This window comes from Elephas maximus, chromosome 3, assembly GCF_024166365.1.
Source record: "Elephas maximus indicus isolate mEleMax1 chromosome 3, mEleMax1 primary haplotype, whole genome shotgun sequence".
Classification (NCBI taxonomy): Eukaryota; Metazoa; Chordata; class Mammalia; order Proboscidea; family Elephantidae; genus Elephas; species Elephas maximus.
Window position 1 is genome coordinate 52,718,522 of NC_064821.1, and position 21,779 is coordinate 52,740,300.

General features: G+C 43.8%; 1 long non-coding RNA gene across 1 annotated transcript in view; it reads right to left on the reverse strand.

The window, feature by feature from the left end:
• LOC126072592 (uncharacterized) overlaps nucleotides 1-21,779 on the reverse strand; it is a 68,787-nt gene continuing 47,008 nt past the window's right edge. Inside the window, exons 2-3 of the long non-coding RNA XR_007516536.1 lie at nucleotides 2,993-3,076; nucleotides 1-148 (exon numbers count right to left, since the gene is read on the reverse strand). This is a non-coding gene — a long non-coding RNA (uncharacterized LOC126072592). The remainder of the gene's footprint in view (nucleotides 149-2,992; nucleotides 3,077-21,779) is intronic.

The following is a 21,779-nucleotide window of genomic DNA, read 5'->3' on the forward strand; positions in this document are numbered from 1 at the left end:
TGTAGAGTCAGAGTGAAACGCATTGGCCCTTGGACCTCTTGGTCTCTATTCAAAGCCTGGTTCCATCACTTTTGGTTGTGTCTCTCTGCAGTGAGGTAATCTTTCTAAGCCTCAGTTGCTTCATCTGTATAATGGGGGACTTGTATTGCTGTGAGGATTAAACCAGGTAATGTGAAAATTAGCATTTGATACTACATCTGGGAGAGTGCTAAGTAAATAGCTTGCGAGCTGCGAGCTGCCGTCAGGTTGGCCAGTGACTCATGGTGACCACATACCCGGTGGAAAAAAACACTGCCTGGACCTGTGCCATTCCCGTGACGGGCTGCAAATTGGACCATTGTGATCCACAGAGTTTTCATGGGCTGATTTTTGAAAGCAGATCGCCAGGCCTTTCTCTCTAATCTTAGTCTGGAAGTTTTGCTGAAACCTGTTCAGCTTCACAACAGGCCAGCCTCCACTGACAGACGGGTGGGGGCTGTACATGACGTGCATTGGCCGGGAATCAAACCCAGGTCTCCTGCATGGAAGGAGAGAATTCCACCTTTTTTTTGAAAAAACTATGATTGTTAATATCACCCTGAAGTCACCAGGATGGGCAGCATCCTGAGGGTGGGGACACTGTCATCCATTTGGACACCTCCGACAACATGTGTGCAAAAGAAAGACATTGAATACGGTCCTGGGGAGACAAGGACAGAGGAGACAGCCTCAGTTCTCATAGTCGGGACACTCACAGCAGCAGATGGCAAACGATTCAAGGACTTGCTACATAGGATGACTGCCTAAATAGAACCATGAGTCATCAATGACACAGGAGCTTGGAGGCGTTAGGGATGCCTGGGCCGGGGTAACTGGGGAAAGATGCATGGTGACACCACTGAGCACAGTTTCCAAATCAGATCTTGGGGCACCTATGTGCCTTCATGCTTCCATGTCCTGGCATCAATGTCCCCTCTGCTGTCCACCTGGCAGGCTCCCATGCCCTTCAAGATTTCCTGTATTTCTCTGTCTGACCTTGCCTCCCAGGTGCAGCCAAATCTTTCCTCTTTTTGATCTCTCATGGCCCAGGCTTCTATTATTGCCCCTTTCATCTGGTGTTGCATTTATTTGATTACACATTTGTTTCTCCTACTGGATGGTTTCCCCCACAGGTGTGAAAAGATGGAAAGCCTGTGAACAAGCATGGCAGGGAAAGGTCCTGGTGAGCAAAGCCCGGGTCTTCTCTACCTTTGTATGCTGAAACCCAGTGTAGGGCCTGCCCAAGGCAGATACTCAGTGTATCTTGGCTGAATGGATGATTGGTTGGTTGGTTGGTTGTGCCATATGGAATGATAATTGGACAACGTCTTTGAAGTCTGGATTGCTTTGGAAAGTTCAATTCTGACTCATGGTGACCCCCTGTATTACAGGATAGAACAGAGCTCCATAGGGTTTCCTTGGCTTTAATCTTTATGGAAGTGGATCACCAGGCTTTTGTTCTGCAGCACTGTGGGTGGGTTGAAACCACCAACCTTTCAGTTAATAGCTTAGCACAAGTGTTTGCACTGCCTAGGGACCAGTGTCGAGAGGTATGGGTCTATGTAATTATGTTACTTAACCATTTGTTCAACCTCACACAGTCTACTCACTGCTCAGTGGTCTCCTGACTTCCTCTTCTCGCTCATGATCTCCCCACACAATAATAACAGTGGTGCTTACGAGCACCTTCAGTAACCATTTGCAGGACTGCAAAGTCACTTTACACCTAGAGCCTCAATCAATCCTCCAAGCATTTGCCAGGTGGACAGGACATGTGTCGTTGTATTCATTTTACAGAAACCAGCCTCAGGGATGACTCCACTTTACACAGCTGGTAAGTACCGAGAATAAGTGACCTTTCAAACCCAGGACTGAATTTCCTGTGCTCCTTTTGCAGCTCGTATGACCCTAACTGCAGTGTCGGTCACTCAGTGGAAGGTGATTAGACGGCTACTGATTAGATGGAGTCCATGAGTGGTGCAAACAGTTAACACGCTCGGCTGCTCATCGAAAGGTTGGTGATTGTTCAACCAGAAGCACCTCAGAAGAAAGGCCTGGAGATCTATTTCCAAAAGATCACAGCCATTGAAAGCCCTATGGAGCACAGTTCGACTCTAACACACATGTCATCGCCATGAGTTGGAGTCAGGTTGATGGCAACTGGTTTACTGTTTGTTTTTTGATTGATCGGATGTAGGGCCTTAGAGCCTGGAAGTTAAACATTTATTTTGGATCAGCCACAAATTTGATTACTGAGCTGTTTAAGCTGTCATCACTACCCTCCTCTGCCACCCTGTCATACCGCGTCTACCTGAGTACCCACCCACGTGCACACACACACTGCCCCTGCCTCCAGGTGTGAGTCTTTCTGAGACCCCTGATGAGAAACCTGACATAACCCGCAGGTGGAATAGTACAAAGCCACCAGAATTCTTTCTAGTAAATGCGGAGGCACAGTGATGCTATTTTTATGTGAATTTGTATGCAATTTGCACACATTTGCATACATTCCCCAAAGCCATCACACCGGGTCACAAAATAAACGTTTAACTGTCACTGGCAGAAGCAGAGGCATTTACCTGGGCAGGCCATTGCTTTTTTTCCCTCCGCCATTCTTCTGATTTAAAATGGTATTGTTTTCAGTCTTACCCAAGACCTCTAAGACTGCAGACAGCATGACATTCAGGCAATCATCTTCACCATCCTCATCATCATCATCCAACTTTAGCAGGCACTTACTGTGCGTCAGGCACTGCCCCATGAGTTTTACATACATTACGGTAAAACTGCGAAAGCTGGAACGTGTGTAAGGTGGAAATCTGCCAGAGAAGGAAAACTCAGATATTTTCCACTAAAATGAGCGATAGGAAAATGGTAAGACTGCACCCTGTCAAAGGCAGAAAACTTGTGAGGCCTGGAAAAAACAAGGCAGTCCCGTAGAGTTCCAGCTGTCTCAGGTTTCACTATATCTTACCTAATCTTCACAAAAATCCAAAAGGTAGGTCCTTTTGCTGTTGTTAATTGCTGTCAAGTGGGCTGCGACTCATGGAGACTCCATCTGTAACAGAAGGAAACATTGCCTGAGCCTGCGCCATCTTCATGATTGTTGGTATATTAGAGTCCATTGTGTCAATCCATCTCTTGAAGATTTCCTTCATTTTCACTGGCTTTCCACTCTACCAAATGTCATGTCCTTCTCCAGCAATTGATCTTCCCTGACGATGTTGTCTAACACTATATCTGACAATATTCTGTTGTGATCTGTAGGGTTTTCATTGGCTAATTTTTGGAAATAGATTGCCAAGACTTTCTTCCTAGTCTGTCTTAGTCTGGGAGCTCCACTGAAACCTCTCTACTCTGGGTGACACTGCTGGTATTTGAAATACTGGTGGCATGGCTTCCAGCATCATAGCAACATACAAGCCACCACAAAACAACAAAATGACGGGTCAGTATTCCCATTTTACGGGGGAGGAAACTGAGGCCCACAGGGTTATGGTCATATGGCTTGTTCGTGATTCAGATACAGTTTTGTTCCATTCATTTATGCAGCAAATATGGGTTTGAACACCTACTATGTGCCAGGTATTCTAGGCACCAGAAACACTGCAGTGAACAAAAAGATAAAGCCCCTCCCTGCTGTAACCAAGCAGCAGTGTGCATTAGTTAGGATGAGGCTGGGCTGCTGTAACAAACAGTCCCAACATTTGTTAAGTTAAAGAACCAAGATGTATGTTTCTCTCTCAAGTAGTAATTCCCAGGCTGGTGGGTTGCCTTGCTCCGTGTGGTCATTGTAGAACCCAGGTTCCTTCCAGGCCATTGCTCTGCTAAGCACCCACAGCCTGCTTCTGAGGTGGCCCTCAATGGCCCATGGTGTCATTCAATCATTGGACAAATATTTGTCTACTATCTGCTGTGCTAACACATGGTGTTAAGCACTGCCCTGGGAGGACAAACAAGAATCCATGAGGTGGTTTGAGGCCACCAAGGGTTGATGCTCCATTATGGGGATAAAATGACCCCAGTCCTGTTCTTCCCCACATCTTCCTCTCATGTTAGCAGGACATCCATCCATCAATCCATCCATCTACCCAGCCACCCACCCATTCACCTACCCACCTGTCCGTCCGTCCGTCCGTCCATCCATCCATCCAGCCAGCCAGCCAATGTTTCATTCTAGGAGGGCTGGACAGGGACTGCAAGGACAATGGTGAGGCTTGCAGACTGTGCCATCCACTTGCCAGAGTTTGAATCCCATCTTTGTCAGTTTCTAACTATATGATCTTGCTCTGCTAACCGAAAGGTCGGTGGTTCCAACTCACCCAGCAGCTCCATGGGAGAAAAGCCTGGTGATCTACTTCTGTAAAGTTTGCAACCAAGAAAACCCTATGGGGCAGTTCTACTCTGTCATATGGAGTTGCTATGAGTGAAAAACAACTAGACAGCACCCCACAACTTATTTAAACATTCTGTGCCTCATTTTCCTCATCTGTAAAATGGAAATTATAGTACCTCTGTCAGACAGTTTTATGAGGACTAAATGAAATAATATAAGCTCAGAACAGCAGTTGATAAATGTTACTTCTGTTATCAAAGTCTTCTACCATTATCACATTATACCCTTGGCTGCTTCCTTTCCCTGATTCCCATCTCCACTGACACCAGGTCCTGGAGATTGTCCTTCAGATTCGTCCTGAATCCATATGCCCTTCTCCAGCTGACTACAGTCCTGGTCTGGGAGAGTTGGCATCATATCTCTGGTGGTTGTAAAACATTTCTCCTCCTAACTGGTTTCCTGTCTCCAGGCTTTGCCACCATCTAAACCACACTGCCACCACCCATGTGTTAATTTGTGGTGGCTTGTGTATTGCTATGATGCTGGAAGCCATGTCACCAGTATTTCAAATGCCAGTAGGGTCACCCATGGTGGACAAGTTTCGGTGGAACTTCCAAACTAAGACAAACTAGGAAGAAAGAAAGATCTACTTCCAAAAATTAGCCAATGAAAACTCTATGGATCACAACAGAATATTGTCTGATAGTGCTGGAACGTGAGGCCTCTAGGTTGGAAGTCACTCAAAATACACAGTGGCCACAACAATAGACTCGAGCACACCAGTGATCGTGAAGATGGTGCAGGACTGGGCAAAGTTTTTGTTCTCTTCTACACAGGTCACTGCATGGCAACTAACAACAAACTGCACGCACACTCCTGCCATTGAGACCTTTCAAAAAGAGATCAGAATTACGTTAAAGGCTTCTGTAGACCAGCAAGGTGCACAAAGATGTCTGTCATATCGTTATCTATAACAGCAAAAAAAATGGGAAACCACCTGAAATAGGCAACAATGGGAGATTGGTTAAATAAATTATGGAATGTCCGCCTAATGAAACACTATACAGCTCTTAGGAATCTTGTTTGAAAAGACTATTTAGTGATGTGGAAGGTAGTAAGTGGAAATAAGAGGTTTACAGAACATTATCTGGTTAAGTGCTTAGCTGCTAACCAAAAGGTTGGCAGTTCAAACTCACCAGCCACTCCTTGGGAGAAAGATGCGGCTGTCTGCTTCTGTAAAGATTACAGCCTTGGAAACCCTATGGGGCAGTTCTACTCTGTCCTACAGAGTCACTGTGTATCAGAATCAACTCAACGGCAATACGATAGTCCCAGTTCTGTTTTACAGACAAACACAGAGAGAGAGAAAAAAGAATACTAATAGAGTTCATCTCTAAGTTCAGAGAGTGAATCTGAATTCACTGAGCCTACTCACCTTGTCTGTCCTTTCCTGTCCCGTTTTCTGCTTCTCTCTACTCTGTCCCAATTGGGCATCTCACAAGCCCAGAAACCAGGGTAGAAGAGACAGAGCTGTCTGAAGAAGGTGAGGGAGAAGGAGAAAGAAAAGCTGAGTGGGCAAAGACATGACTTCTCTTCAGCCCCTGTGGATGTCGAGGTGGGAAGGGACTTAAAAACCCTGTTCCTCAGAATTTCAAATTCACATAGAATCCAGACTTTCTGAAATCATTGAGGCTGGATGAACCCCTAAAATTATCATCCTGAGGTGATTTTTAAACTTAAATCTTAAACCGAAAATATCCCCTGAAGTCTTCTTTAAACCAAACAATAGTTAATGTAACTAGTAAAGAATGTCCACCTTGATTATTGTGTTCTTCTAAGAACTATCTACATATATGGGATCAAACTGACAACAGCAACACAAAAGGTTAGATAGGAAGCTTAGGGGGCAGTGAATTTATGTTAACAGCGGAGAACAATTTGGAAAAGGAAGGTGAGAATGGTTGGACAACTTGAAGAATATAATCAATATCACTGAATTGCACATGTCGAAATTGTTGAATTGGTGAATGTCCTGCTGTGCATATTTTCAATTACAAAAACAACAGCAAAAAAACCTGTTTCTATTCACTAGAATTTATATCGTAATGTGGTAAGTTAGACAGAAATAAAATCCGGTTTAGAAAGCTTCCGGGCAAGATGCTCACCAGTCAAGGCTACGGCCACAGCCTTGAAGAGCTTCAACATTCCCATTGGTGGGGGAAGTGATCCCTGCTATGTAGAAGGAATGAACCACTTTCTACCTCTCACTCATCCCTCCCAGGGGAAGAAGAACAACTTGAGAAACCCAGTGTGCCTAAGCCAGCTGCCTCCTCTTCCTTTTTGGAAGTTGTGCTCCTCCTTGCTGGAGGTTTTACAAGGACATCTGGGCCTTAGGAAGGGGAGGTCTGAGCTAGCCCAGCTCTGCCTACCGCTGAAGTAAGGGTTTCCTGGGGCAGCTGTAACAATGAGCCACAAATTCTGTGTCTTAATGTATTGTCTCACAGTTCTGGAGGCCAGAAGTCTGAAATCAAGGTGCAAACAGAGTTGATTCCTTCTGGGAGCTCCAAGGAGAATCTGTTCTATGCCTCTTTCTCCTAGTTTCTGGTGATTGCTGGCAATCCTTGGCCTTCCTTAGTTTTTACATGCATCACTCCAGTCTCCACTTCCATCATCACATGGTGTTCTCCCTGTATCCAAATTTCCCTCTTCTTATGAGGAATACCAGAATCCCTGGGTGATGCAGCTGGTTAACATGCTCGATTCCTAACAGAAAGGCTGGATGTTCAAGTCCACCCAGAGGGGCATTGGAAGAAAGGCCTGGCGATCTACTTCTGAAAAAACAAGTCATTGAAGACTCTATGCGTCAGGGGACATCTATGTCAATTGGTACAACCTAGTTTATAAAGCCAAAGTTCTGCATCCTACTTTGGTGAGTAGCATCTGGGGTCTTAAAAGCTTGCGAGCAGTCATCTAAGATACAACTATTGGTCTCTTACCAACCAGGGCAAAGGAGAGTGAAGAAAACCAAAGACTCAAGGGAGCAATTAGTCCAAAAGACTAATGGATCACATGATTCACAGCCTACACCACCCCGAGATCTGGAGAATTAGATGGTGCCCGGGTACTACTACCGACAGTTCTGACTAGGATCACAGGGTCCCAGACAGAGCAGGAGAAAAACTGTAGAGCAAAAAATCAAATTCACAAAAAAGACCAGACTTACTAGTCTGACAGACTGGAGAAACCCCTGAGACTATGGCCCTGAGACACCCTTCTGAGCTGGAACTGAAGCCATTCGCGGAGACCACCTTTCAGGCAAATTATAGACAGTCTCATAAGATAAACTATAACACCCAGGAGTAACACGTGCCTTAGAACAATCAATTATATGAGATTGAAAGGACAACATCTGCCCAAAAGCAAAGATGAGAAGGCAGGAAGAGGTAGAAAATCAGGATGAAAGGAAACACCTGGGTAGGTACATCTGTCCCTTTCTGTTTCAGGATGTGTTCACTTGTGCTGGGATTTAAGCCACCTCCTCCAACATCAGCTTTCTTAGTAATAAAGAAATTGACTATAATAAAGAACTGTCCATTGACTGTTCTCTTATTTTTCAGTGGATTCAGATCCCAGGAAGGGATGAGGGAAGGTATTTATCAGGACTTTCAAACCCTGGCACCTCCCTGCTCAGGCTCCCTGTTACCAGCGGGTTTGATCAGTGCAATCCACACTGTCTTCCTTTCCTTTCTAAGTGACACAGACGTTAGTTATAACCACGCCTCCCCAAAGCATCCCTTTCCATCTTCAGGTGTCAGAGATCGTTAGAAAATTCTTAGTGCTATTTCCTTCTCACTTTTCTCATTTAAGGAGTCCTAGTGGCACAGTGGTTAAAGCGATCAACTACTAACTGAGAAAGATGTGGCAATCTGCTTCCACTGAGATATACAGCCTCGGAAATCCTATGGGGTTCTATGAATTGGAATCGACTTGAAGGCAGTGGGTTTTCTCATTTGGCCCTTTCTTGTCTTCTGGCTGGAGTTCCAATCTGATTTTTCTGCCTGTGAGTTAGATGATTTAGTCACCCCTCTGATCTCTAGTTTCCTCATGTACAACATTTCAATCGCATGCTCTTCTCATGGTTGCTGCAAGGATTCAACGGGATAGCAGGTGTGAAAGCAGGTGTGGAGCTTCTGGTAAATTCTAAAATGCTTCAGAAAGGTAAGATTCTGTTTCTCCCATGCCTCTGAAGACCATAATATATCTGTCCTTCACTCAAGTATGGAGGAGCAAAAAAGTTAGACACATCTGGTTTCCACTAAAATGTTCTCTTCCTAGGGTGGCACCATAAATCAGATGAGTTCTAAGTTCTTCGAGAGCTGGGGAAAACAAAAAATCAACAGTTGCTGTCAAGTTAACTGTGACTCACGTCACTTCCATGTGTGTCAGAGTAGAACTGTGCTCCATAGGGTTTTCAATGGCTGATTTTTCAGAAGGAGATCACCAGGCCTTTCTTTCGAGGCACCTCAGGGTGGACTCGAACCTCCAACCTTTGAATTAGCAGTTGAATGTGTTGATCATTGTTACCACCCAGGGACTCTGGGAGCTGGAGAGAAGGCACTTTATACCAGTGCTTTTGTGGGAATCCTACTGAATTACAGTCTCAGGAGATTATGTGATTCTCTTGACAAGCACACAAGGAATCCGTAGATTATTCAGGTGCCTGCCCAGGGTGTTTTGTTCTGAATTTGCAGCAATCTACTCTAAATAAGGTACTAAGTGTTAGTTTATTCATTTGAACAACAAGCAGCTTGGTCCCCCAACTGAATTCTGGGAGGGGAGGAGATTGGAAGAATATACTGAAGACTGGTCCTCTGAGTGGGGAAAATGAATTCATTTCAGCTGGCAGATGGAAATAAATTGAACCTATTCTGAACAAGAAATCTCTTGCTCAATTTTCCCTACTTTTTCCATAAAGTACCAGTTCCCCTTACTCTTAATGCTACCAGCATTCTGTTTCTGGGTCTTGGGATTACCCCATTTGGGGAATTGTTGGTGCATTTTACCTGGTTAGGATGGGGCCTGGCATGCCTAAAAGGCAGTGGTAGAATTCTTGCCTTCCGTGCGGGAGACCCAGATTCAATTCCTGGCCAACACACCTCAGGCGTAACCCTCAGCGTCTGTCAGTGGAGGCTCGTGTGTTGCTATGATGCTGAACAGGTATCAGTGGAGCTTCCAGATGAAAATGGAGTAAGAAGAAAGCCTGGCAATCTACTTACAAAAATCAGTGAGTGAAAATCTTCTAGAAAGAGAACCAGGAATAGGAGGAAATAGAACATGTGGCTAATTGCCCCCATGAACAATTGCTTCCTTTGTGATGAGACCAGAAAAACTGAAGGGTGCACAGCTACCACTACTGAATATTTTGATAAAAGATTTTATAGAAGATTCCTGATCGAAAGGGGGAAAATGAGAATTGGAAAATCTCATGGAATCTATACTTTCTGGAGCCGCTGAGGCTGGATGAACACCCAAAACTATTGCCCTGAAATAATCTTTAAATCTTAAACCAAAAATATTCCCTTAAATCTTTAAAACAAACAATAATAATAATAATAATAAAACCTGTTGCTGTGGAGTTGGCCCCTAGAGGACAGAGTAGAACTGCCCCACAGAGTCAAGGAGGGCCTGCTGGATTTGAGCTGCCAACCTTTTGGTTAGCAACTGCAGCTCTTAACCACTACGCCACCTGGGTTGCCTAAAACCAAACAATAATTCAGCTTAATTAGTAAAGAATGTCTGTCTACCTTGGGTGTTGTGCTCTTTAAAGAACTACATGTGTGGGATCCCTGATGGCATAGTAGTTAAGTGCCGTGGCTGCTAACCAAGAGGTCAGCAGTTCAAATTCACCAGCTGCTCCTTGGAAACCCTATGGGGCAGTTCTACTCTGACCTATAGGTCACTATGAGTCAGAATCGAGTCAACGGCAATAGTTTGGTTTTTCTTTTGGTGGGGGGAAGGTATATACATGTGATCAAATTGACAATAGAAACTGGAAAAATTAAACAGGAAACTTAGGGGGCAATGAGTTTATGTTAATATTGTTGTTGTCGTTAGGTGCCCTCGAGTCTATTCCAACTCTTAACAACCCTGTGTACAATGGAACGAAACACTGTCCGGTCCTATGCCAGTCTCACAATCATTGCTATGTTTGAACTCATTATTGCAGCCACTATGTCAATCCACCTCTTTGAGAGTCTTCCTCTTTTTCATAGACCCTAAACTTTACCAAACATGATATCCTGCTCCAGGGACTGGTCCCTCCTGACATGTCCAGAGTAAGCAAGACAAAGTCTTGCTTGGTATCCTGTCTTCTAAGGAATATTGTGGCTGTATATCTTCCAAGACAGATTTGTTTGTTCTTCTGGCAGTCCATGGTATATTCAATATTCTTTGCCAACACCATAACTGAAAGGCATCAATTCTTCAAGTTTCCTTACTCATTGTCCAGCTTTCTCATGCATCTGAGGTGATTGAAAATACCATGCCTTGGGTCAGTGCACCTTAGTCCTTAAAGTGACATCTCTCTTTTTTTTTTTTTAACACTTTAAAGAGATCTTTTACAGCAGATTTGCCCAATGCAATATATCCTTTGATTTCCTGACTGCTGCTTCTATGGGCATTGATTGTGAATCCAAGTAAAATGAAATCTTTGACAATTTCAATCTTTTCTTGGTTTATCATAATGTTGCTTATCAGCTCAGTTGTGAGAATTTTTGTTTCCTTTATGTTGAGATGTAATCCATACCAAAGGCTGTGGTCTTTGACCTTCTTCAGTGTTTCAAGTCTTCTTCACTTCCAGCAAGCAAGGTTGTGTCATCTGCATATCACAGGTTGTTAACGTGTCTTCCTCAAATCCTGATGTCCCATTCTTCTTCATATAGTCCAGCTTCTTGGATTATTTATTCAGCATAGAGATTGAATAAGTACGGAGAAAGGATATAACCTTGACTCACACCTTTCCTGATTTCAAGTGACAAAGTATCCCCTCGTGCTGTTCAAACGACTGCCTTTTGGTCTATGTACATGTTCTGAATGAGCACAAATAAGTGTTCTGGAATTCTCATTGTTTGCAGTGTTATCCCTAATTTGTTATGAACCATACAGATGAATGCCTTTGCATAGTCAATAAAACACAGGCAAACATCTTTCTGGTATTCTCTGCTTTGAGCCAGATTGCATCTGACATCAGCAATGATATCCCTTGTTTCACATCCTCTTCTGAATCCAGCTTGAATTTCTGCCAGTTCCCTGTCAATGTACTGCTGCAACCATTTTTTAATTTTCCTCAGCAAAATTTTACTTATGTGTGATATTAATGACATTGTTTGATAAATTCTGCAGTCCGTTGGATCATCTTTCTTTGAAATGGGCACAAATATGGATCTTTTCCAGTTGGTTGGCCAGGTTAGCTATCTTCCAAATTTCTTGGCACAGACGAGCAAGCACTTCCAGCATTGCATCTGTTTGTGGAAACATCTCGATTGGTATTCCACCAGCTTCTGGAGCTTTGTTTTTGGCCAGTGACTTTAGTGCAGCTTGGACTTTTTCCTTCAGCACCGTCAGTTCTTGCTCATATACTACCCTCTGAAATGGTTAAACACTGACCAATTCTTTTTGGTACAACGACTCTGTGTATTCTTTCCATCTTCTGATGCTTCCTGCATCATTCAATTTTTGCCTGTAATATTGCAAGTGGAGGCTTGAATTTTTTCTTCTGTTCTTTCAGCTTGATAAATGTTGAGCGTGTGCTTCCCTTTCGGTTTTCTATCTCCAGGCCTCTGCAGATTTCATCAGAATACTTTACTTTGTCTTTTCGAGCCACCCTTTGAAATCTTCTGTTCAGCTCTTTTACCTTATTATTTCTTCTACTGGCTTTTTAGCTGCTCAATGTTCAAAAGGAAGTTTCCGAGTCTCTTCTGACATCCATTTTGGTCTTTTCTTTCTTTCCTGTCTTTTTAATGACCTTTTGTTTTCTTCATGTATGATGTCCTCGATGTCATCTCACAATTCATCTGGTTCACTCAGTAGTGTTCAACCATCAAATCTATTCTTGAGATGGTCTCTAAATTCAGGTGGAATGTACTCAAGGTCATACTTGGCTCTTGTAGACTTATTTTAATTTTCTTCAGTTTCAACTTGTACTTGCATATGAGCAATTGATGGTCTGTTCCTCAGTCGGCCCCTTGCCTTGTTCTGACTGATGATATTGAGATTTTCCATCATTCCCTTTCCATAGATGTAGTTGATTTGATTCCTGTGTATCCTATCCAGCGAGGGCCACATGTATAGTTGACATTTATGTTGTTGAAAAAAGGTATTTCCAATGAATAAGTCATCGATCTTGCAAAATTCTATCATGAGATCTTCGGCGTTGTTTCTGGCACCAAGGTCATATTTTCCAGCTACCGATTCTTCTTGTTTCCAACCTTTGCGTTCCAGTCACCAGTAATTATCAATGCATCCCGATTGCATGTTTGATCAATTTCAGGCTGCAGAAGTTGGTAAAAATCTTAATTTCTTTATCTTTGGCATTAGTGGTTGGTGCATAAATTTGAATAATAGTCATATTATCCTATCACTGACAGCATTGTACTTCAGGATAGATCTTGAAATGTTCTATTTTACAATGAACGTGATGCTATTTCTCTTCAATTTTTCATTCCTGGCAGAGTAGACCATATGATTGTCCAAATCAAAATGATGTATACCATTTCAGCTCACTACTGCCTAGGATACCGATCTTCAATATCTTCAATAATGGAGAAAGAGAAATTACAAAAAAGAAGACGAGAATGGTTGCATGATTCGAAGAATGTAATCAATGTCACTGAATTGTACATGGACAAGTTGTTGAATTAGTTTAAGTTCTGCTGTAAATATTCTCAACAACAACAACTAAACCCTATGGATTTACAACAATATGATCTGCAATGCATCATGGGGATGGTGCAAGGTTGGGCAGTGTTTTCTTCCATTGTGATGGGGTCGCCATGAATCAAGGGCCAACTGGATGGCCACTGTTAAACGTGCAGAAGATCAAGCCCTGAACCATGAGTTAGCAGATCCGCGTTCTGGGGCCAATGCAGGCTTCAATTCATTTTGTCATTTTGAGCAAATCACTAACCTCTCTCATCCTCGGTTTCATGTCTAAAAGGGGGCTCTTGGGCTCAACGATGTTGAAGGTCCCTTCCTGGGGTATCTTGTCTCCAATAAGTGACCATGTTGAGGAAAGGATGTTAAAGGACAAACAGAAGAAACAAACCCACGTTAACCTACCAAGGGGTTTAGTGCCATTCTTTTCCAGTTAAGGGTCACTGTTTCCATCCCCATAGTGGACATATTTTGGTTATTTTCCCATCATTCCTTCCTCTTTTCTCCCAAAGTTTTCTCACTGGGGAATTCAGTCCCTCCCCATTCTCAGCCCATGTTTTGGTTACAGACCCACCTCATCAGGTAATTCGTTCAGATCTGAACACATGGCCCAATTGGCTCCAAGAAGATATAAGCAGATGTTTTGCTGGTGCTTCTGGGAAAAGAAATCCTCTCCCTCCCCTGAGACGCTGTGGTGGGAGGATATGGCCTGTGCAGCTGCAGAGGCCATTCTGTGACCACAGTAAGCATTTATTAAGAACGTGAAGTATACATGCAGAACCCTGCACCAGTGTGGAGTCTGAGGACACAATGGACATGGAAAAGGAGGTGGAGGGCGAGTGAGGAGCTGGACTGTATCTCTGGACTTCTTGGCCAGGTGAGTCAATGAAGTCTTGTGTTTTTATTAAGCCAGTTTGGAATCTGAGTTGGAGTTTCGGTCTCTTGCAACTAGAACAACCACCACCACTACCAGAACAAAGAACAGATACCACCTCCATGAGAACCGGCAGCTTCACTAATGTTTCTATCTCAGACCTGTTACAGTCAGCGCTCCCAAAGTGCAGTGCCTCTGATTAGAAGGGGGCCTGGGGAAAAGTGGGAACACTTAGAAAAACCACCCAAAGTGTAAGTTACATTGATGGAGGGCCGGAAGGATGTAAGCTGCACTTTGGGTACAAAAGCGGGTTTGTTGTGTTCTCCCCACTCCACACACTGATTCCTAATTCTTAGTAAAATTAACCAAGTTTAAAAAAAAAAAAAACCTGAAAATTAATAACTAGGAGTTGACAATCTGCTCATGAAATTGGAAACTGAGACCAAGGATATCATAGGAAGCACACCCACCTCTGTTTTCACTTGCCCAGAGATCATCAACATGAACATACCAGAATTCCAGAAGTAGCTGGTTGCTCAGGCTTTGGAGTCAGGATGACCTGGCTCTGATTCCTGCTCTGTTCCTTGCTGTGACTTGGGGAACTCAAACTATGTCTCCACTCCCTCCTCTGTACTATGGGGATAACGTACCTGGCAGGGTTGTTCAGAGACCTTGTTTATGTGTCAATGGCATTTTCTTCTCTCCCCAAACCCTCCCCGTCATCTGCCTCATTCTACACTCATGCACTTTTCTGGCTCTTCTTTAATAGTAGATAAATTTGTCAGAGTTTGGAAGGAGACGGTGACACATGGCTTCTCCTTTGGTCATGAGACTAGCTCTGTCCCTAGTAGTTTACAGACAAAGAACATTTGAGCCACACTGATGAAGAAAGTGGAGCTGGCATCAGGAGTGACCAAGTGGCAGAAGGAAAAGGTGAGTGAGACACAGGCAAGCCTAAAATCATTCAAGGTCAGCAGAGGAAGAAGGAGAGTGAGGAATAGGAGGAGCAAATGGAATGTGTGGTTAATTGCCTCCATGAACAACTACCTCCTTTGCAATGAGACCAGAAGGACTGGATGGTGCCCAGCTACCATTACTGAACTTTTCTTTGTGTGTGTGCTTTAAGTGAAAGCTTACAAATCAAGTCAGTCTCTCATACAAAAATTTATATAGACCTTGCAATGTACTCCTAGTTGCTCTCCCCTTAATGAGACAGCACACTCCTCCTCTCTACCCTGTATTCCCTGTGTGCATTTGGCCAGCTTCTGTCCCCCTCTGCCTTCTCATCTCGCCTCCACACAGGAGCTGCCCACAGAGTCTCACGTGTCTACTTGAGCCAAGAAGCTCACTCCTCACCACTACCATTTTCTGTCTTATAGTCCAGTCCAATCCCTGTCTGAAGAGTTGGCTTTGGGAATGGTTCCAGTCTTGGACTAACAGAAGGTCAAGGGACCATGACCTCCAAGGTCCTTCTAGCCTCGGTCAGACCATTAAGTCTGGTGTTTTTATGAGAATTTGAGGTCTGCATCCCACTGTTCTCCTGCTTCATTAGAGATTCTCTGCATTACTGAACATTTTGATCAAAGATTCTATAGAAGAATCCTGGGGGACAATGCAGAACAGAATTTCAAATTCTTGTGAAATCCAGGCTTTCTGGAGCCCTGGAGGCTGGATGAACACCTGAAACTATTGCCCTGAGATAACCTTTAAACCTTAAATTAAGTGTTCTCAAAACCAAACAATAGTTTAGCTTAATTAGTAAAGAATATTTGCTTTGAGCATTGTGCTGTTTTAAGAACTACCTATACAGAACCAAACTGACAACAGCAACTTAAAAGATTAGATAGAAAACTTGGGGACCAGTGAGTTTATGTTAATGGTGAAGGAACAATTTGGAAAAGGAGAGTGAAAGTAGTTGCAGGAATAGAAGAATGTAATCAATGTCACTGAATTGTACATATAAAAATTGCTGAATTTGTATATGTTCTGTTGTGTATATTCTCAACAACACTACCAACAACAAAGACTTTTTAAAAATCATTCAAGGAAAGAAACAATGAAATTAAACGAGCTAATTATGTGTGTAAAGAACCATGTCAATGAATCGGCAGTTCCAGTCCTAGGTATATAACCAAAAGACTTGAAAGCAGGGATACAAACAGATACTTGCCCACCAATGTTCACTGCAGCACTACTCACAGTAGCCAGAAGGTGGAACCAACCCAAGTGTCCATCAACAGATGAGTGGATAAACAAAATGTGGTCTATCCATACAATGGACTATTAGTCATAAAGGGAAATGAAGTCCTGATACATCCTACGACACAGATGAACCGTGAAAACATGCTGAGCAAAAAAAGTCAGACACAAAACGACAAATACTGTCTGATCCCACTTATATGAAATATCAAGAATCAACCATTGCACAGAGATAAAAGTTTATTAGTGCTTACCAGGGACGGGTGAGGGGGGGAGCGGGGGAGTTACTACTGAAGGGTTACTGAGTTTCCATTAATGGTGATGGAAAGATTTGGAAACGGATAGTGTCAATGGTGACACAACACGGTGAATGTAGTACTGAACCGTACACGTAAAAATGGTGGAAATGGCAAATGTTTGGTTATATATATTTTATCACAATAAAATAAAATAAAAAACCATGTCAGTCAGAGAGCACTTATTAAGCACCTTTTTTTGTGTCGCATAGTGGTTAAGTTCTATGGCTGCTACCTTAAAGGTCGGCAGTTCAAATCTGACAGGTGCTCCTTGGAAACTATGGGGCAGTTCTACCCTGTCCTATAGGGTCGCTATGAGTCGGAATCGACTGGACAGCAATGGGTTTGGTTTTTTTGGTTGCTGTGCATACAAAGCCCGAGCCAGCTCTGGACCAGGTCCTTAGAAGAGTCGAAGGCACAATTCTATCCACGGGCAGAATCTATGGTTCTTAACAGCCCTTAAACGCTAATCTTAACCTGGCCACTCATCACAGCAATGCTTTTCATCACCTCTGAGTTGTAGGGGGAAGCATTTAGCAAAGCCACTCAAATCAGATTGGAGAAGTGGAATTTGGAAACCCTCCAGGGTCTAACAGGAGCCTGGCTGTCTGCTTCTCTAGGGAGAAAATGACCTCAGTGAAGGGTGGATTTTATCACCTGAAAGGCTGGGACAATGCAAGGGGGATGCCTCATAGGAAGGGACACTTAATGACCAACTTCCTGGTCTGTTTCCAGGCCTGCAGGCACAGAATCCCTTTGGGCATCTGGTCAATCTACCCTCCACCCCAAATGCAAGACACGCACACTGATACACTCAGACACACATAGAGATACAGGCACACACATAGAGACACAGGCACACACATGCACACCCACACAGACACACACAAAGACAGGCATCTACAGACACACATTACAGTGAGACACAGACACCCTCAAATGCACACACAGACACACACAGACAGACACACACAGACAGGGTGAATGAAGGTGCCCTTCTCAGCTGAATCAGGAGCCCAGGAGAGCAGAGGTTGGTTCTGCATTGCAATATTCTGTCTCCACTCCTGATTCATTATTCTGGAGCTGTGGATGGATGATACCGGCCTTGGAGCTGCAACGACCTTCAATATCTTGAAGTGTCAAAAGCAAGGAGGAGTCCTCTGCATAGAATGACAATGCATGTTTGGAGGGAAAAAAAATCAAAATTGTTGCTTTAAAAATAGGAATGTATCTTTGAAGAGAGAGTACCTTGCAGATAAGACTCTCGGGGGAAAAAAAGTTTCAAGGTGACCGTTTCTGAGAAATTGTACCTGTAGACAGGCAGGGATTTTGCCAAAAGAAACTGACCAATGCCTGATTACGAAGAAATGAATGAATGGAAAGAGGGTGGGGGACTTCTCATCCCGTCTGGGACACACGTGCCCCTCACATCAGGAAGAGATGTGTTCCTGAAATGTTAACTGCAAATTGGAACTGTTATAGCCTAAGTCATTTTCTCCATTACTTTCCTTGCAAAGATGGACCCTCAAAATTTGCTTAGGCACTAGGGTGTAACGAAACCACGGTTACGTCTGCAGCAAACCTTTTAACGTGATCGCTTTTATAGCTAGAACTGACCATTTTCTTTTATTAAAAAGAAATTACATTCCAAAAAAGCTGAAAAACATGAAATCTAATAGCTAGCATAATTTCTCTACAGGGCACAAGAGTTTTGATGTCAACATCATTTACTGGTCAGCTTTTGAGTACCGGCCGCCGGCTTAGGGAGTTTCATGAGGTATGCAATGTAATCCCCACAACGATCCTGTTCAGTAGATATTATTATCTCCATTTTTTGGATGTAATAATACAGTTGAGGGAGATTGAGTAGCTTGCCCATGCTCATGAATTGGAAGAGGCAAAGCTGTAATTCAAACCCAGGTGGGTGACTCTGGGCTCAGTATACTTTCCATTCCACCACTGCAACCTGGTTTAAAGGTCTAAAGGAAAAAAACAAAAACAAAAACAGGCAATAACCCCAAAGACAAGAGCCTCAGCTGCTAAATTAAACAGAAAGCAGCTCCAGTTTCTAACAAGTTCCTTTCTCAGCGTCCTCTGTTGTTGTTAGTTGCCCTTCAGTTGGCTCTGATTCCTGACGACTCTATAAACAGTATGGCTGTACTGTTGCCCAGCCCTGCACCACCTTCATGATCCCTGGTATGCCCGAGTCCGCTGTTGCAGCCACTGTGTATTTTGAATGACTTCCAGTCTAGGAGGCTCATCTTCCAGCACTATATGGGACAATATTTTCTTGTGATCCATAGGGTTTTCGTTGACTAATTTTTGGAAATAGATCTCTAGGCCTTCCTTCCTTAGTCTGGAAGCTCTGCTGAAGCCTATCCACCATGGGTGACCCTGCTGGTATTTGAAATACTGGTGGCATAGATTCTAGCATCATAGAAACATGCAAGCCACCACAGTACTAGACTAGGTGGCACATTAAGACAATGACTCTCAATTTAGGGTTGCACTAAAAAAAAAAAAAAAGTTGCCACCTAGTCTATTCCAGCTCATGGCGACCCCATGTGCATGAGAGTAGAAGTGTGCTCCGCAGGGTTTTCAAAGGCTGATTTTTCAGAAGTAGATTGCCAGAACTTTCTTCTGAGGTGCCTCTAGGTAGGCTTGAACCCCCAGCCTTTTGGTTAGCAGCCAAACACTCAACCGTTTGCCCCACCCAAGGATTCCATTACAGTTCCATACAAAGATGCAATTAGTCATTGCATGACTCCAGGGGACAGCAATTTATGTGAATGGTGCCCCCTGGTGGTGTGCAGTATACAGCCTGCACAGCTCTATATGGCAGCTGGATGCCAGCTTTTTCTGCTGGAAGGAGCAACTGAGTCAATCCCTTCAACAACTGCAGAAAAGAAAGGTGGTGGCAAGGTGGTTAGTCTTCACTGGGGCTGGGGGGCCATCTTGAAGTTGCCAGAAAAGCCCAAGAGTTTAGTTCACATACCTTATCTTCCTGTCTCGGGAAAAGACCTCTGGGGCATGGCAGGTAGTGGCCATGACCTTGGCCAAAAGAATGGGACAGACAGGGCTCCGGTTCCAGCTGTCCATGTATTAGCTGGTGGACTTGGCAAAGGCTTAATCTCCCTTTAGGACTCAGATTCCTCAGCTATAAAATGGGAATAATAAAAATACCCAGCGTTATGGGTTGAATTGTGCCCCCAAAAAGATACATTGAAGTCCTAACCCTTGGTACCTGTGAATGTGACCTTGTTTGGAAATAGGGTCTTTGAAGATGTTATCCATTAAGTTAACATAAGGTCATACTGGAGTAGGGTGGGACCTCATGCAATATGATTGGTGTCTTTAGAAAGAGGAAAAGAGACTCTGAGAAAGATGGAAATGGAGAGCGCCACCTGGTGTGAAGGGATTATGCTACAGCTGCAAGCCAAGGATGCCTGGGGCCACCAGAAGCTGGAGGAGACAAGAAAGGATCCTCCCCTAGAAGCTTCCGAGAGAGCATGGCCCTGCTCACACCCTAAATTCAAACTTCTAGCCTCCAGAACTGAGAGACAATATGTTTCTGTCATTTTAAGCCACCTACTTTCTGGTACTTTGTTACAGCAGCCCCAGGGAACAAAGACACCCACCTATGGAGTTTGTATATTCATTGCACTCTAGGTCAGCAGTTTTTTGTTTCTTATAGCAATTCTTATTATTCCCTTTCTATCTCTCCCAGGTGAGCCTCATGCCCTGCTTATTACATACAGGTGCTCAGTAAGGATTTCTAGAAAGAATTGAAGGCTCCATTTCTCCAAGAGGAGGCCAACCTTACGCTACAGTCCTGAGTAAACCAACAACCAACAATAATCCAAAGGAAAAAAAAAAAGTCAAATTTTAAACTGAACTAAACAAAGCTTTCAGTACACATCCAAGGTATAACAATTGGTCTCTATTTGCCTGGAACAGCAGAGGAAGAAGGAGATCCAGGGACAGAAGAAGGAAAAGGACTGCAGGTCTAATTGCCTACATAAACTACCACCTCTGTTACCATGAGATCAGGAGAAATGGATGGTGCCCAGCCACTATTACTGAACATTTTGAACAAGGACCCAATAGATGAATCCCGATCAAAAGGAGGAAAAGCATGGAACAGAACTTTAAACTCACATGAAAACCAGACTTACTGGATCCATTGACCCTGAGGGAAACCCCCGAAGCTAACGCCTGGAAATAATCTTTAAACTTTGATCCAAAACTATCCCTTGAAGTCACCGTTAAGCTAAACAATGTTTTAGCCCAATTAATAATGTAAGTTTACCACAAAGCATACAGAACAATCGAACCCATTGTCTCACAAGCCTCGAGCCTGTCATTTTTCCACTTTGGAGAAATTTCAGAAGAAATCTCATCCGTTAGCAAAATATAGACTCTGCAGCAGCCGCCGTGCCAGTGCAGACACCCTTCGAGGGCCTCGCTGCAGGCTAATTCTAACTTGGAGTCACACATGAAAACATTCCATCGATAACGTAAGCCTGACTTAACTCACATAAAGCCACTGTGCGCCCAGAAGCTATAAAAAGCCCTGCCTGGCAGGGTGGCCCTCCCTCTGTCTCCGGATCACGGCTGCAAATGCTCCAAGAGGGAGAGAAACTGCGAGACGTTCCATTCTCCAGCGTCGAGACACAAGTCGACCAGCCAGTGACGTCACAGAGGAATCGCTCCCCCTGTTTCTGGTCTACAGTTTCATAACTCATCCGTGCCAAGAAGGGCTGTGCCATGTAATGGGACAGGCGGACAGAGCCACACTGACCGTTCTTGGGCCTGAACGCCAATGTTTAGGAAAGATTGAAAAAGAAAAGAATACTACCCAACTATATTGTCTAACAACGACAACAACAACAAACGGTTGCCACTGAGTTGACTCACAGAGACCCCATGTGTGTCAGAGTAGAACTGTGCTCCATAGGATTTTCAAGGCTGTGAGTTTTTGGAAGTAGTTCGCCAGGCCCTTCTTCCAAGGCACCCCTGGGTGGGTCTGAGCCACCAAACCTTCAATTAGTAGTCAACTCCTTAACTGTCTGCTCCACCCAGGGACTCCCTATGTAGCCCACTAATATCTGCCGCTGTAGAGTCG